Genomic DNA, 16,092 nt, shown 5'->3' with positions numbered 1-16,092 from the left:
CTGCGGATTTGAAGTGTACTCTGTTCAGTGGGTGACAGATCTCTTACTAAACATATTTCTTCATGGAGCAAATTCCTAGCAGGGTTTATATTTCTTAACTACTCTATAGTAAACATCAGCCCATAATGGTTGCATTTGCATATCAGTAGTAAAAGTTGTTTGTGTGTGTGTAAACACAAAAGTACATCTCTACTTTTATATTTGTTTTCCTTGTATCATCTAAGATTCACTCATCTTGAAAGAATCAGTGATGCAGCGTAATATATAATCAAATAATAATAATTTTGTTAATTTCAGGGGTAATGCCTGGCTGATTCATTCATATGGTGATTAAAAAATGTTTTATTATCTGGATAACTTCAATTGCCCACGTTACAACTCCAAGCTCAGAAGAAGGAGGTGTGAATTTAGGAGAGATTGCAGATATGCTGCCAGTGACTGATAACTAGCATGTATTCAACTAACGAAGTAGAAATGGTGACTTACCATTTCCTTTAGGTCTTTAAAAATGCTTACTTTGAATGTTTCTTCCTGATTATTTTTTTCCAAAATTTTGGAAAGCCTCAGTGTCATGATGTCTGGCCTATATATTAACAGCCACTTCAAAATATATACACAAACAGTTGTACTGTGGCTTTGTGAAAGGTTTTGAAGAATAATAAAATCTAGGCCAATCATAATTTTAAAAAATCATCCTTATGTGTATTTTCTCTGCTGCCAGAATTTCAGAGATGTTACATGAAGTGAAAACCCCGTAGGGCTTCTGGTTACCATCAGACCTTTGGAATTTCAATAGAAACCAGAAACAGTCTGTGTAAAAAACTTTGTAATATTTTATGAACATGTTTAACTTCCTACAAGTTTTTTTTCAGAAGGTGTGTTTATTATTTCCTATCTGACTTTCCTCAGAATGTAGCAGTAAAATTCTGAAAATGAGAAGAGTCCATAATTTTTAGCCCAGGTCTCCCTTCTAAGTTCTAGATGCACAAATACAGCTGCCCATGTGCTGTGTCCACATGGGTGACTCTCAGGGGTCTCAGGGCCACAACCCCCAATGGGTCTCTTGATTACTCCCCCAACTCCCACTGATACCTGTCCTACTCTGGGCATCCCCAGCTGAGAAAAGGATGCTGCTATCCCCACAGCTGCCAAGCCAGAAACTTTATGTAAACATTTGTATTCAAGTATAGTCTACTGAGCATAAAGAGCATAAAATGTATGCACGTGTTTGAAGCATATGGTTCAAGAAATCTCTACTTATGAATACACTGGTGGTCATTTTCAAGATACCAGAAGGCTCCTTTGTGACCCTCTGGGAGTCATTGATTCCTTCTACTCTATATCTAAATGTTCATCAAGTCATGACTATTCTTCCTCCATAATTTTTCTTGACTCTTTTCCCTTTTCTCCATCTCCACTGTTCTCACCATGATCACCAATAACCTGGATGACTCCAATAACTTGTCTCCACACTTCCACTTTTGCCAATTCCTTATCTCTACAGAGTGATCTTTAAGGAACAATAACCGTGATCATAGCACTCCCCTTCTTCATGATCTTCCCTTTATATTTAGAATAAAACGGAAACTCATTACTGAGGCTTACAATGAATGCCCTTAAAAGTGGTCCCTTGTAACTCTTCCAATCTCTGCTTCACTGTAACCCAGGCATCCTAGGTTCCCTTCCCCATCCCCAAATCTACCCTCAACCTCCATCACAATCTCCACCGTTTCTTTAAAAGCCCTTAAGGCCTTTTATACAGGCTGTTCCATTGGTATAAATGTTTTTTCTCTTCTTCCTTCCTCACTCCCACTCCATACTCACACCCACCCCTATACACTCTCTTCACATGGCTGGTTCTTTCTTATCCTTCTTTCTCAGATTAAATACCTCCTGGTCATAAGGTTTTTTCCTGTCCCCTATCTAAAGGGCAGCCCTCCAACTACTCTCAGAGAGCCTTTTCCTTTACAGCAGTTTGCAATTTATATATTGAAGAGTTGCTTCTAGTTGTATATTGCCTAACTTCTCTGCTAACTGAGGCTACATTAGGGAAGGACCAAGGATGCTATTTCATTCCTTCCTCCCTAACAACTAACAATGCACCTGACATGCAATAACTACTTGGTAAATAATTGTTGAATGAACGAATAAATCAATGAATGTGTACTTGTCTCTGAGAATAATGAAAAAGGGGAGAACTGAGAGGAAACAGAGGCTGGTATGGACAGCCCCTCTGAGGAGAAGTTAAACCTGAGAAAGAGGTTGTTGTTTTTTTCTCAATTGGATGCATTTCAGAAATGGATCCTGGGAGATCCCCTATCTTCCTGAGCCAAGTATCATTCTAAGGAATGTCTTCCTTGGACATCTGTGGAGAAGAATTCAGGTGGCAAAAGTCAGTTTCTCTCCTGGTTGACTCCTGTGTCCTTTGACCCCTTAGCCCATCTCATTCCATAGGGTCTGGCACCAACTGGGGAAAGATTTTTGCAGACATCTCACTGTTTCATTTCTATAATTCCTACAGAATCAGTAGATGATCCAACTCCTAGAACACAGGGAAGCTCAACACAAAGGATAGGATGGGGTGGGGAGGCTTAAAAGAGAGCTGGTAGGAAATATTTCTGGAAAGAGTATGAGGTTTGATTCTTTAAATAGTGATTTTTAATCTTATTTTCTTTTGCACTGCAATTCACATCTGACAGTGTCAAGCCTTAGTAAAATTTTGTAAATACCTAACCTGGTGCTTATTGTGCTTTGGAAAACTCAGGGAGGATATTGAGTCAATATATACTGTAGCGCCTAGCCATATAAAGCAGAACGGCAACAGCCTGGAGCAGGGTTGTAATGTGGAAAGAGGAATCCGGCAAAGATGTTCAGAGCAGCAGATCAGAGCAAAAACTGACAAATCACTACAGGACGGATTTGTCCAACATGTCACCATTCCTTAGGAGGTGCAGAAATGCAATGCAAAGAAAGCTGACATCCCAGGGCTGTAGAGAACAGGGCACATTCCATGTCAGTTGGTATTAAATAGATGAGTGATCCCTGAAGCCTGGAGAATGTGGGGACATTTGGGTGTCTCTCCTTGGGTCACATGACTTAAAATTCTCTCACTCAGACATTCCTACCTTAGAGTAGATCTCAACTCAGACAAATCCACTGCATTTTGCCCTGAAAGCTGCTTCATTAAAACTGTGAAAAATCTGGCTGAGTTAAATGGACTACTAATTGGGAACTCTTTGGACTGAATTAGCTCAATTTTCTTTCTTCAAAATGCTTTATGTGACCCATCAACTTAGGAAATGGGAAATTTAACGGGCATGCAGGGAGATAGTGTAGGGAAAGGTCATTTTGGCCCCAGTGCTCTGTCAGAGTGTATGAAGGCGACAGGGCTGGGGCTCTTAGGAATCAGAGTTACAAAAAGGGACTGGATGTTTAGGGTCTGAAGAAGTGAAAGACGATTGGAGAATGAGAGGTGAGATACTGCCACAAAGAAATTCTGCTGACTTTGTAATTTTGCTTTTCCTATATTCAATCATCTTTAAATGAGCCAGTGATGTAATTGGACACAGTTGTTAAAATAGTCCAAATAAAGTCAGCCCCACCACATGTGAATATTTCAGAGTGAGAGGGAAAGAGAAGATGTGAAATATGTGGCTGGACTCCTCAAACTACTGGCAGAGCCTGCTCTGCAGGTTTGACTTGAGTTCTGAACAATAAGGATGGGGCTGTTTCCCTGGCTTTGTTGGATAATTAGCCTAAATCATCTGTTTATTTCGTGAAATATTGTGCCTCGATCTAAGAGGAAATACTTTAAAACATTTCTTTCCAAGTAGAGATGCCTATGTGTGTTGTATTTAGTTGGAATATGAGCTCGGTGAAAACAGGACCTACCTCTATATTCATGATTTAGAACAGTGGGCATCAAGGATCAGGGGCTCACTATGTGCCTGGCCCTGTGCTAAGAACTCCACTTGCATGTGTCGTGTCATCCTCACTGCAGTCCCTTGAGGTGGGTACCACAGATGAATAAAGAGATGCTCTAAGAGGTTGGGAGCTTTCCTAACCTACCTGAGTCCTCACTATAGTAAGGGATCAGCCAGAAGTTGAGTAGGTCAGTATGAGTCCAAAGGCCATGTGCTACCCTCTAGGCTTAACTACATCAGTAGTAGCAGCCATCACTGCCATTATGTACCATTGGTATATAGTAAAATGATCAAGAGGACGAGAGGGCCTTTAGTGCTGGAAATATTAATCAAGTGGATTGTCATTCATTCACAGTCACACATGGTCAATCCCAATTACAATATCTGATTACGGTGAGATGTGAAATGGTGACCTAAGCCTGAAGTCATCACTCGGGGTACTGGTCCCGGCTCCTGCTGTGAGGCCTCAGACAAGTGATTTAGGCTTCCTGGGCCCAAGTCTCCACCTCATCTGTGATATAAAGAAATTAGATGATTTTATAAATAGTAGAGCTTTTTCGGCTCTAACATTCCAGGAGTCTACAAGTCTTATGAGAATATGAATCCCTCCCTTCTGTAACACATGGAATTAATTTGCAACATGTACTGTGGCAAACTCCGAGGGTGCCTGCCTGATGACGTAGATCTTGTAAATGGACCTGGGCCAAAGAAAAAGAAAAAGGTACCAGCTGGCCACTTGGCAGCAGCGAATAACTTGCAAAAAGGTGGACAAGAAAATATTTTTTCTACCATTGCTCTAACACATTTCCCTTTGATGTCTTTCCTCTCACAGATTATCTCAAGGTGCAAGCCTCTGTGATTTCTAGATGGAATCCACATCCTGGCTGGTCACAGTTCTCCCAGTGACCAGTCCTCTGTTAGCAAGTCCCACACCTGGGAAGGTTCGCCAAGAAGTGTGAAGTGCAATTTGTATGTGCCTGTTTTTATTTTTTATGAATACCTTTACACATTCTGAGCTAGGGAGCCTGATTCTCTCATAGATAGGGTTGCCGGGTAAAATATAGAATGTCAAGTTACATTTGAATTTCCAATAAACTAAGAATAGTTTAAATGTCCCCCAAATTACATGGAACATACTTATACTAAAAGATGATTCTTTGTTTATCTGAAATTCAAATTTAACTGGGTGTCCTGTATCTTTATTTTCTAAATATGGCAACCATATTCACAGAAGAAAGGATATTTTATTTAGCTTTTTGGGTGGGATTTCGTTCCAAGGTATTACAAACTGGAACACTAACAGTTTGGACTTGTATTTATTATTTTGCCCATCTTAAGACTCTGGTGTGAAACATCTGCTATGCTATCAATGCATTTTCAGTGGGTGTATTTGTGTTCAAATTTCTCGAGTTATAAGTCTCTCCTTTTTAAAGGAAAAAAATTCCCCCACTATGTGAAACTCATTCATAAAATTAAAGAGATACTAACCATTAATATGAGAACTTCTGAAGGAGGTAGCATATCTTGGCCCACATCTGTGACTGTGCTCTTTGAACTAATTGGGAAATATTGTATGCTGGCAGGCTTTAATGGAGAAATGTGTTTCCCCTTTAGGGTGATTTGTCTAATTGGCTGTAGAAATGCTTTTTCTCTGATTCAGAAAGCTTTTTCCCATTTGCTAATGGTACAGCCTCCCCACGTTCCCCCGACTCCCAAAGCCGAAGCTACCCTGAGCTCACTGAACTCTGTTCAGGATTCTGTGATAAAGCCAAATGAGGTCTCAGACCTGAATGCAGCTTGAAACAAGGCATTTCACCTTTCTGGGCTGCAGTGACCCAGAAAGTGGAAATGTGTTAGAAGAGAGCATCTCTGAGCTCCCACAGTCTACCATTTACTGGTCCAAAGAAGAGATGAGCCCGAGGAGCAGGAAAAGGGTAAACCAAGAAAGTAAAAATAAGGTTTCAGTTACGATTTCATTTTGAAACCCCCCTTTCTCAGACTCTTTGGCTATGGTGAGACTGAGTTATCCAAAGAATTCTTCTATATGTTTTCCTCATTCAATGATAAATACCTTCTGGATTCCAAAGAATTTAACATTTTTCAATTAAAACATAAAATTTAGCTATAACATTAGAGAGTCGAAAGAGATTTTTCATCTATGTGGTCCTAAATATCTAGGGTTTGAATCCATCTCAATGTTTCGGTAAAATGTTCCGGCTGATGCTTGGCAAAGGAAAGATGAAATCCACGAAGTTACACAAATGAACAGAGAATCGAGTTCAGGTAACTCTATTAAATATGGAGAGCCAGACAATTGTTTAGGTCAGGAAGCAAATGAGTCATAGTGACTCATATTTTCACATCATTGCAAATCTGTTCTCAGATCAGGTTCATTTCTAGTCTATGACCTTCTTTATCCTTCACACCATAGATAGGACAGTGATGTCATAACAGGATGCTGCAGAAAAACAGGTGAAAATAAACACTGATGTCCTTCATCCGCTTAACAGTCAAACCTCAAAGCAAAAAGAAGGTGTGAGTCTCGTTACTTCCTTTCAGAGGGTGAAATCAAGGTTATTTCATTGTATTTTCCATACATCTATGTTGGTGAGAAAATGGTTTTGGTTTCAAACCCAAAGGCATATGGTTAATGTCACAGCAGAATAGTTAAGAGCATATAGTAATACTTCCTAGAAATAAAGATTCTATATTCTGTATCTATAGCAATGATTTGTAGCTCATGTTTCATCTAAAAAAGAAACTTTATTCATTTGCTTAAAAGTGTATTATTAGATACATCACTGTTTTGCAGAAATTCAATATTTAAAATGTGAACTGTTTTGGAAATTAATCCCTTGTCAGTAGCATCATTTACAAATATTTCCTCCCAGTCCATAGGTTGTCTTTTCATTTTGTTTATGGTTTCCTTTGCTGTGCTTTCCAAAAGATTTTCAGTTTAATTAGGTCCCATTTGTTTATTTTTGTTTTTATTTCCATTACTCTAGGAGATGAATCCAAAAAATATTGCTGTGATTTATGTCAAAGAGTGTTATGCCTATGTTTTCCTCTGGGAGTTTTATAGTATCCAGTCTTACATTTAGGTCTTTAAACCATTTTGAGTTTATTTTTATATATGGTGTTAGAGAATGTTCTAACTTCATTCTTTTACATGTAGCTGTCCAGTTTTCCCAGCACCACTTATTGAAGAGACTGTCTTTTCTCCACTGTATATTCTAGCCTCCTTAAAATATACAAATATCTCATATAGCTTAATTTCAAAAAAACAAACAACCCTATCAAAAAATGGGCAGAAGACCTAAATAGACATTTCTCCAAAGAAGACATACAGATGGCCAACAGGCACATGAAAAGGTGCTTAATATCACTAATTAGAGGAATGAAAATCAAAATGAAGTATCACCTAAAACCAGTCAGAATGGCCATCTTTAAAAAGCCTACAAACATTAAATGCTGGAGAGGGTGCAGAGAAAAAGGAACCCTCCTACACTGTTGGTGGGAATGTAAGTTGGTGCAGCCACTATGGAGGTTCCTTAAAAAACTAAGAATAGAACTACCATATGATCCAGCAATCCTACTCCTGGGTGTATAGCTAGAGAAAACTCTAATTCCAAAAAGTACATGCACCTCAATGTTCATAGCAGCACTATTTACAATAGCCAAGACATGGAAGAAACCTAAATGTCCATTGGCAAACGAATGGATAAAGAAGATGTAATATATATATATATATATATATATGTATATATATATAAAACAATATTACTCAGCCATAAAATAAAATGAAATAATGCCATTTGCAGCAACATGGATGGAACTAGAGATTGTCATATTAAGTGAAGTAAGTCATACACAGAAACACAAACATTATATGTTATTACTTACATGTGGAATCTAAAAAAATGATACAAAGGAACTTATTTACAAAACAGAAATTGACTCAAAGACATACAAAACAAGCTTATGGTGACCAGAGGGGATAGTGGGGGCGGGGAGATAAATTAAGAGTTTGGGATTAACATATACACACTACTATATATAAAATAGATAATAAGGACCTACTGTATAGCACAGGGAACTATATTCAGTACCTTTTTTTTTTTTTTTTTTTTTTGTGGTACGCGGGTCTCTCACTGTTGTGGCCTCTCCCGTTGTGGAGCACAGGCTCCGGACGCGCAGGCTCAGAGGCCATGGCTCATGGGCCCAGCCGCTCCGCGGCATGTGGGATCCTCCCGGACCGGGCACGAACCCGTGTCCCCTGCATCGGCAGGCAGACTCTCAACCACTGCGCCACCAGGTAAGGGAAGCCCTATATTCAGTATCTTGCAATAATCTATAATGGAAAAGAATCTGAAAAACGAATACATATATATATATATATAATATATATGTATAACTGAATCACTTTGCTGTACGCCTGAAAGTAACACAAAGTAAATTAACTATACTTCAATTAAAAAATGGTTAAGCGCTTCCCTGGTGGCGCAGTGATTAAGAGTCCACCTGCGGATGCAGGGGACACGGGCTCGTGCCCCGGTCTGGGAGAATCCCACATGCCGTGGAGCGGCTGGGCCCGTGAGCCATGGACGCTGAGCCTGCGCGTCTGGCGCCTGCGCCCCGCAATGGGAGAGGCCACAACAGGGCGAGGCCCGCATACCGAAAACAAAACAAAAATAACTTTTTGGTACCTAATTTTGGGTTTATGCTGAATTTTTGTCTTTCTTTTAAAGATGATTCCACTTCTCATCCTCCACATCTTAACCTTATCAACTTAAGGAAAAACAACCCAGTAGCACTGCATTTTGCTTTCTGAATTTTTTGGGTTACTGATTACGGGATTCAGCACTTCATGAGGAATCAATGTTTCCCCATCATTGTCACCAACTAGCTTTGTTTGAGGGATGAAATTACACTTAATATAAACAGAGTTCTAAGGAAGAGAGGGTTCATAATTCTTACAGAATCAATGACCATCTCAAAAGATTTTTATTTTAATGTCTGGCATAGTATTGAACTTTTAAAGTATAGACCTGTACATTTTTTATTAGCTATGCCAGCCATACATATATACTTGTAAAACCCAAAGACATTCAGTATGAACCTAATATAAGAAAAAAACATGGCATTCCACTTTGTCTTTATTGTGTTCCTGGGTACCAGTATTTGATGATAAAATTCTGAGGTTATGCCTAAAGAGAACAATATAATGTTTTCATAAATAAGAGACTATTGAAAATGAAATAAGTAGAAAGTATTTTTAAATGGTAATGCTAATATTTCAAAATAAAAGATAGCTCAAACCAGCAAGAGATTATAAGTATAGATTTATTTCTGTTTTAAGAATAAGAATAGGCTTATTCTTCTGACAGATAGAAATAATCACTAAAAAAAGCTTCTAGAGAAATAATTATATTAGTCCTATGCCAGTAAGGTGAAGTGAAAAACTAAAATAGTTCTCAGTTTGAGTCAACCCACCCTATCTTCCACATCCAAAAATAAAAACAAAAGCAAAAATAAGCACACAAACACACACAAATACCCAAATTAAGACCTCAAACATTCCAGATGACAGACAGGAAAATAAATGGCCTTCGAAATAAAATCAAATGCTTTATTTTCTGTAAAAGCATTCTTGTGAAGACCAGAAAAAAAGCTAGTGCCTAAATTCAACAAACATTCAAATATTTTGTGTTGCTTCTAAATCATATTCATACATATTTTCATTTGCTTTCCTGCAATAAATTCAGGTGAAAAAATGTGGAGTTGGCATGAAAGCATGATGGGACACTCTTTTATACATTTTTTTCTCTTGGTAATTGTCTGAAAATTCACTTCTGCAATTTATGTTGAGAACCTATTAGCATAATATGGACTGCTATTGCTCTCCTGTATCGATACATTTTCTCTTTGCTATCCAGCCCTGCTTCCCGAACTCTCTCACATTCTTCTGAACAAAAAGAGGTAGGACTAAACATGAGAGGACCATTTTGTCTCTTATAACATTGACCTGAATGAATATTCTGAAAAAACGATCAGTAAATTGGAAATCCAGTTGGGATGGTCATGATTCTCACCTTAGGGACATCTTCTGAAACACTCATTACCTGCACTTTATGGACTTTATGGCCCTGTTGGTCTCTGCCCTTCATTCAGTAATTTCAGTAACTCACATAATGAAGATGCAAACCTCTCTCTTCTCAACTTGCTAATTCCCAGGCCTTAAAAGTTTGCCATACTGACATTAATAAGTCCTAGCTTTGTATGCAGTTTGATCTTGCTCTGGCTTCAAGCTGTGAGGAGTGTTAAACAGCATGGAGGCACCAGCTCTTGTTTCTCTGGAAGCCCAGGGCACAAAACAGGGCAAGCCTCCTGGCAGGTACCCTGCTTTTTCCCTTTTCCCATCCCCCACAAAAAAATCAGAGAAATTCGAAACAAGATGATGGCCTCTATGGGAACAACATTGGCCTGTTCTTACAAATTCCCTTCTTTTCCTTTCTCCAGACATTGGCATCCTCTGTGTTTATTAGGCTCCAGTGCTAGGTCCCTCCCGATTTATTTACAATCCATTAAGAAGGCAAACACTTGGAAGCAAATCCACTGTAAGTATTGGAAAGATTCATGGTTCTAATCAAGATATATTGACTTAGACTTCACAAACTCAAGGCATGCCTTTTGGCATTTCTTTATTTTTTTCCCCTGAGGACTCTGTCTAGACTACACACACACAGTCAAGAAAATGGGTCTGTGTTCAAGCAGGAAACATCAAAATAAAAGAAGAATGGGGTCTCTGAAGAAAGGCCATAAGAGCATCCTCTTCCCCAACTTCACTGATTTTTGAATAGCTTTAGGGCCCTGGGACTGAAAAAAATTTTCTTTTTTTCTGATTACAAAGGCAATACATGCTCATGAAGAGAATTTTGAAAGTACAGGGAGAAAAATCAAGGGAAAAAAAGGGAATACAATCTCACCACTAGAGAAAACAACTCTTGAAATATAGCTCTATTTCCCACATATAATATGGTAATTTTAAAAGTATAATCACTCTATAGATTCAATTTTATGTCCAGTTTATTTTTTTTCCTCTTAGCATTTTATAATGAGCACTATCATTGAATACTCAGCAAACACATGTAAGCCATGCCATAGTTGTACTAGCATTCATTTAGCCATGCTAGGAACTTTAAAACATTGGCTTTTCTCCCAGGGAAAGAATTTCTTACATATGAACAGTCCTCTAAAGGCCTTTCAGATGCATTACCCAATTTAGATCCTCAACAGATCAGGAAAGGTACCATATTGTCTTCTCCATCTCACAGACAAGAAACTGACTCCTGGAAGATTTGTGTGACCAGCCTAAGACAAAAGGGATCAGAACCAGTGCTCAAGAGTATCTATTCCTCCACTGCAAGTGGTGCTAGAAGCAATCAGAGGAAACAGAGGCTAAGCACACCTAAAGGCAGAAAGTGAACCAAGGACCATCCCCAATCTCTCTCATGCTTCCTACTTCTGTTAATGGTGCCTCCTAGCATCCAAACTTGGGTATCATCTTTAAGGCATTCTTCTCCCTTATCCCAATATCAAATATTAAACTGCCAGGAAACGTAGCTCTTTGCTGGCCACAGAAAAATTATAAATTCCGTGGCCTGAAGCCAAGGCTGTCTGGAACATGGACGCTGCCTCTCTCCTGCATCTACCCCCTAAACACACAATGCAAGTTTTTCTCTAAGTAGGGACTGTGATCCCTTTGCAAAAAACCCATTTGTAATGATGATTAAAAGACAGGTTTCTGGAGGTGGACCCTGGAATCTTCAGCTTTAAATAGTTGAGGATTCACGAGGATGAGAACCTCAGCTACACTCCAGGCAAACTGAACTGTTCTAAGTACACTGCCCACATTTCCCCGCTTCCGTGCATTTTTCAGATTGTTACTTCGATACGGAAAACTCCTCCCTTCGCTTTCTATATGTTCAGAACCTGCTCGCTGGTTCGGCTGAAATGGCAGCTCTATCCATTGTACTTCCCTGGTGGCCTTTTCCATCTCTGGGCATTCATGCACTTACTTCTTATTAAAGGAATCAGCCCTGCTCGCCACGTCTTACTCTCCTACTGTACTTCAGAAACTGCATTTGTCAGAGTAACTCTGTCACATATGCTTTAAATTAGTTATGAAACTTAGGGCAACCTTTTTTATCTGGAGGAATTATGGAGCCTCTATTTATGCTCAAGAGTCTTAGTTTTCTCACAGTTGGTCATTGTCTTTGGGTACATAGACATTAATTTGAAGCTGTTGTCAAATTTACTAGCTACCCAAAGGTAGATTTTTCATGAGGAAGTAATGGCTTGTATACTTCTCAGGACTTCCTCATGGGTATTTTAAGAAACTAAAAGATACAGGACTACCAAGGTAATCCCAAATTGTGCCTCTTCTGGCCGACAAACTGGGAGGTGTTGTGTAGAGCAGGTGCACCAAGACTGCACTAGAATTTCCAGGTCAGCTCTTGTGCGCTGCAGGGGAAGTGGTAAGTGATATCCAAAGGAGACAGCATGGCTTAGAGCAGGGATCACAGTCCCAATTTCTGTAGAAGTCAGGCAGATAATGCAGATGAAGGAAGATGGTTCAGGTGAAGGCGCTACATTAGCTCCAATCACCCAGTCTTAGCATTATACTCAGATTGGGGCAGAGCAGAGACGTGGTGACCAGATGAATGCATGCCCGTGCAAAGACTCAAAGCTATTCCAGCTGACTGGTACCACGTGGGAAGGCAGGCCCGGTGTTGCCACATAGTCAACATTTTCAAGAAAAACCATATACAGATTTTTATGGGACATCCTCTCACTTTTTAAAACGCAGATAACTAATTCACATTTAAAATACTGGGTAAGCCTGTAGGCCAAATACATCTAGCGGTAATTATCTCCTCCTGTACAATTTTAATTGTGACATAAACCAGGACTCCACTACTCTCTCTTCGCCTGAATCCTAAATCCATGTTTGAGAGTCAGCACGCTCTGTCTAGAAAGTATGAGTGGAAGGTAGAAATGATTTCAATAGAGTTCCCAGTCCGGTCAGAAGAGAGAAAGACAATTCTGGAAGGCCCTAGAATTGGACATTCTAGATACTCTGAATTGTAGATGCTGTCAGTGGTCTCTGAGTCCTGGCCCAGAGTCCCCGAGGGGGAGAGACAGGATGTGGCAGAGGCGACAGGCTGTCTCTCAGTAGACCAGGGTGGGGACCTTGCTTTGGCAGAGCGCACCCCTCAGCAGGTGTGAGAGACTGAGGAACCGCGTGCTGCCAATACCAGAAGTCCAAGCCCAGGAAACCAGTTCACACCAGGCCAGGGATGACCTTCTGAGGCCGCCCTGACACCTTCCAGCTTCAAGCTGCCACCTGAGGACGTGACTGTATTTTGTAGCTTTGATGATAAAATGACAGTTAACAAATGGAGCGCTGTTAGTATTTCATTTTATAATTTGATTGATGTACTTATAAATATTGTTCATCACTGTAAGTGATGTGCATTTACTAGTATATTGGTTATATTTGTGGGAGGAAGTGTTCTGTGGGCCTTTGTGAGCCCCAGCAATCTCAATAAACGGGAGAAAAGGAATTAGTTTCAGTTTGTTTGATGTCTGCAATTAGAGGTCATTGTAGGAGTTCCCATTCTCCTAAGGGTTTATCACCTCCGTGCTCCTGTGGGCACATATGGAGAGAGCTGTAATTTGCTCAAGGTCAGTCAAATCTGAGTGCGATGTATACAGTGAGTGCAGTTAAATTTGTGTATGGTGTCCTTTCCTAAGGGCGACCCTTCGTCCACAACACTTGACTCTTCAGGATGCAGTTCACTGAAGTTCAGGGGTCCCTTCAATGGCAATTTTTTTGGAAGGTCCCCAAGTATTTTAATAGCACTTTCTGTTGTTTAGACATATCATTATTCATTAGTAACATGAATTCAAAGCATGTGTGCAGTTTCTTTTGTACTTGAGCAAATCAAGAAATCAAGACACAACTGCCATCGTCAAATCTTAATCTTCAGAGAAAAACAGCTCCGTAAGGTTGGCCTGAAGATGCTCAGATTCTACCAGTCATTGAGGCGTTCCATATTTAAATAGCGTGGGCCCTGCAGTTACTTTCACTTTTTTTCTGAAGTTATTTTGTGGATCTTTCCAGTAAGGTTTTTCTCCTACTTCTCAGTAGATGAACACACTTCCTTCCCTAAAGCACTGGGGGCACCAGCTTTTCCCTCCGGCAGTGGGTAAACCAGGCGAACATGGTCTTGACATTGTGTTGCTCCACAGCCCGGCTTTCCTCCTGGAATCAGGACACGCTCACCTCCCGTCTTTCAGATCAGGAGTCCAGGGTAGGGCAGGGCTCTCCTGGAAGCCTGGAGGGAATTACAGGAGCCAAGAAAGCCTGAGCTTCCCCATTCCTACACCACATGCTGGAGACATGGCATTTAGCTAATTGAGCTGAGTAGCCAACCAAATCTCTAATCCTTCCTAGAATGCAGAAGGAGGTCATTTCTTGCCTCACCTCATAAACTAGGAGCCAAGAAACAGGGAGAGGAGAGACAGGACAATGCCTGTAGTTGCCGTGACCTGCCTTGCATTTTAAGCACTTGAATCATCCCCATACTGGCCCAACAATTAAGGATCTACTTTCTTCGCTGCTGTCTAGATGACTATAGATCTTATTTTTAATAAAATAAAAAATTTAATAAAAATCTTTAATTTTTAATAAAATGAAACAAAGGAAAAATGTGTTTAATAAAATAAAATTTGTTTGAAATTTTATTTGTAATCACATCAGGACATTTTAAGAACCAATTTTGCATTTCTTGGTTCTGTTCTCTGCAGAGCATCCAGTGAGACAACAGCATGGACTGGCTGAGCAGAGATCACAGGACTTGGAACATCAGTGTAGCAGAGATAACCATGGTCTGCTGGTTTTCTTCTATTCGGTGAGTCACTTCTCTCCTTTTGACTTCAATCCCTTGCCCTGATTTAGTACTTCAACCATTTTAACCAGGATTACAACTCTCTCTAGATTTGTCTTCAGAGCAGGAAACTGTGGAATGGCCACAATACCATTCAAGTTTACAAGGCTTAGGGGTGTGTGCAACCCTCCTACAAGAGTGACATCCATCAAACCAGAGTCAAGAGGAAAGGAGCCTAGATCCAGAGTCCAGATCCTTTATGGGACATGTGAGACCAGGAGACCCCACCTCGTTCCTGCTCCACGATGGTAACCCCTCCAACAGCCAAGGAGAAACTTGATGAGAATCTGGTGTTTCAGCCATGTTCCTGGTTGGAAATGATCCAGAGAGACAACTGTTCTGACACTTTGAGTCAAATCCTCGATGGTACCTCTCTAGTACCATGCTTCAAAGCTCTGCTCAAGAAGCTACATTTCCTCCGTGAATGCCTGCCCTCTAATGTTGCCATTTTCTGACCTTTCCTACTCCATTTCTGCTTTGCCAAATAGCCCCCAGTTCACACTGCTTCAGCCTTTCCTTTACTCAGCACTTTTATTATCAGGGTTCAATGTAAACTTTTTACGAATTGCTTCATTGTCTCTCATGGATATCAGACAATGAACAGAGGTTCTCTCTCTTTCTTTCGTTTTTTTCCTCCTTCTATGTTGAATAAATAGTGGACATCCAAGAAGCGTGAGTTGTTAGATTCATTCATGCTCAACCCATTAATTTAGGGGGAATTGTACAGAAAGAATCTGGTCTTTGCCACTTATTAATTCATGTCATTTGCCTATCCAAAAATACTGGAAAGTTTTTCCATAAGTGAGGATATAGTCATCAGAGAGAGCATTTACTTAAAGATTCTTTGTGATTGTGCTTTGTTGATTATACTTTGCTTAGAAATATTTACTAGTCTTCAGTGGTGTGTGTGTGATTGCTTCTTACACTACTCTCAAAGAGTTTCTTATCAGTGTAAAGCCTTAGAATTGCTTATATTCTCTTTGAGGGGTAGACCGATACATACATCCTTTTTCTTTCATTTAAGTTTAAATCTTGTTTGCAGCAAACTGAATAGAAAAATGCTGTCACTCTTGAAATAACAGAAACAGCTTTCCATGGCTTTGACTTCCTTCCACAGGATGGCTAGGACATCCCAACAGAGGAACACTGTCATGACC

The 16,092-nt window shown here is 39.9% G+C and overlaps 1 pseudogene; it reads right to left on the bottom strand.

Moving 5' to 3' along the window:
* Positions 1-13,964: 13,964 nt before the first annotated feature.
* LOC131750383 (thioredoxin domain-containing protein 17 pseudogene) lies at positions 13,965-15,319 on the bottom strand (annotated as a pseudogene).
* Positions 15,320-16,092: the final 773 nt, after the last annotated feature.

Source organism: Kogia breviceps, chromosome 2 (genome assembly GCF_026419965.1).
Source record: "Kogia breviceps isolate mKogBre1 chromosome 2, mKogBre1 haplotype 1, whole genome shotgun sequence".
Taxonomy (NCBI): domain Eukaryota; kingdom Metazoa; phylum Chordata; class Mammalia; order Artiodactyla; family Physeteridae; genus Kogia; species Kogia breviceps.
The sequence above is the reverse complement of the archived record's forward strand: the minus strand, read 5'-3'. Positions and strand labels throughout refer to the sequence as shown.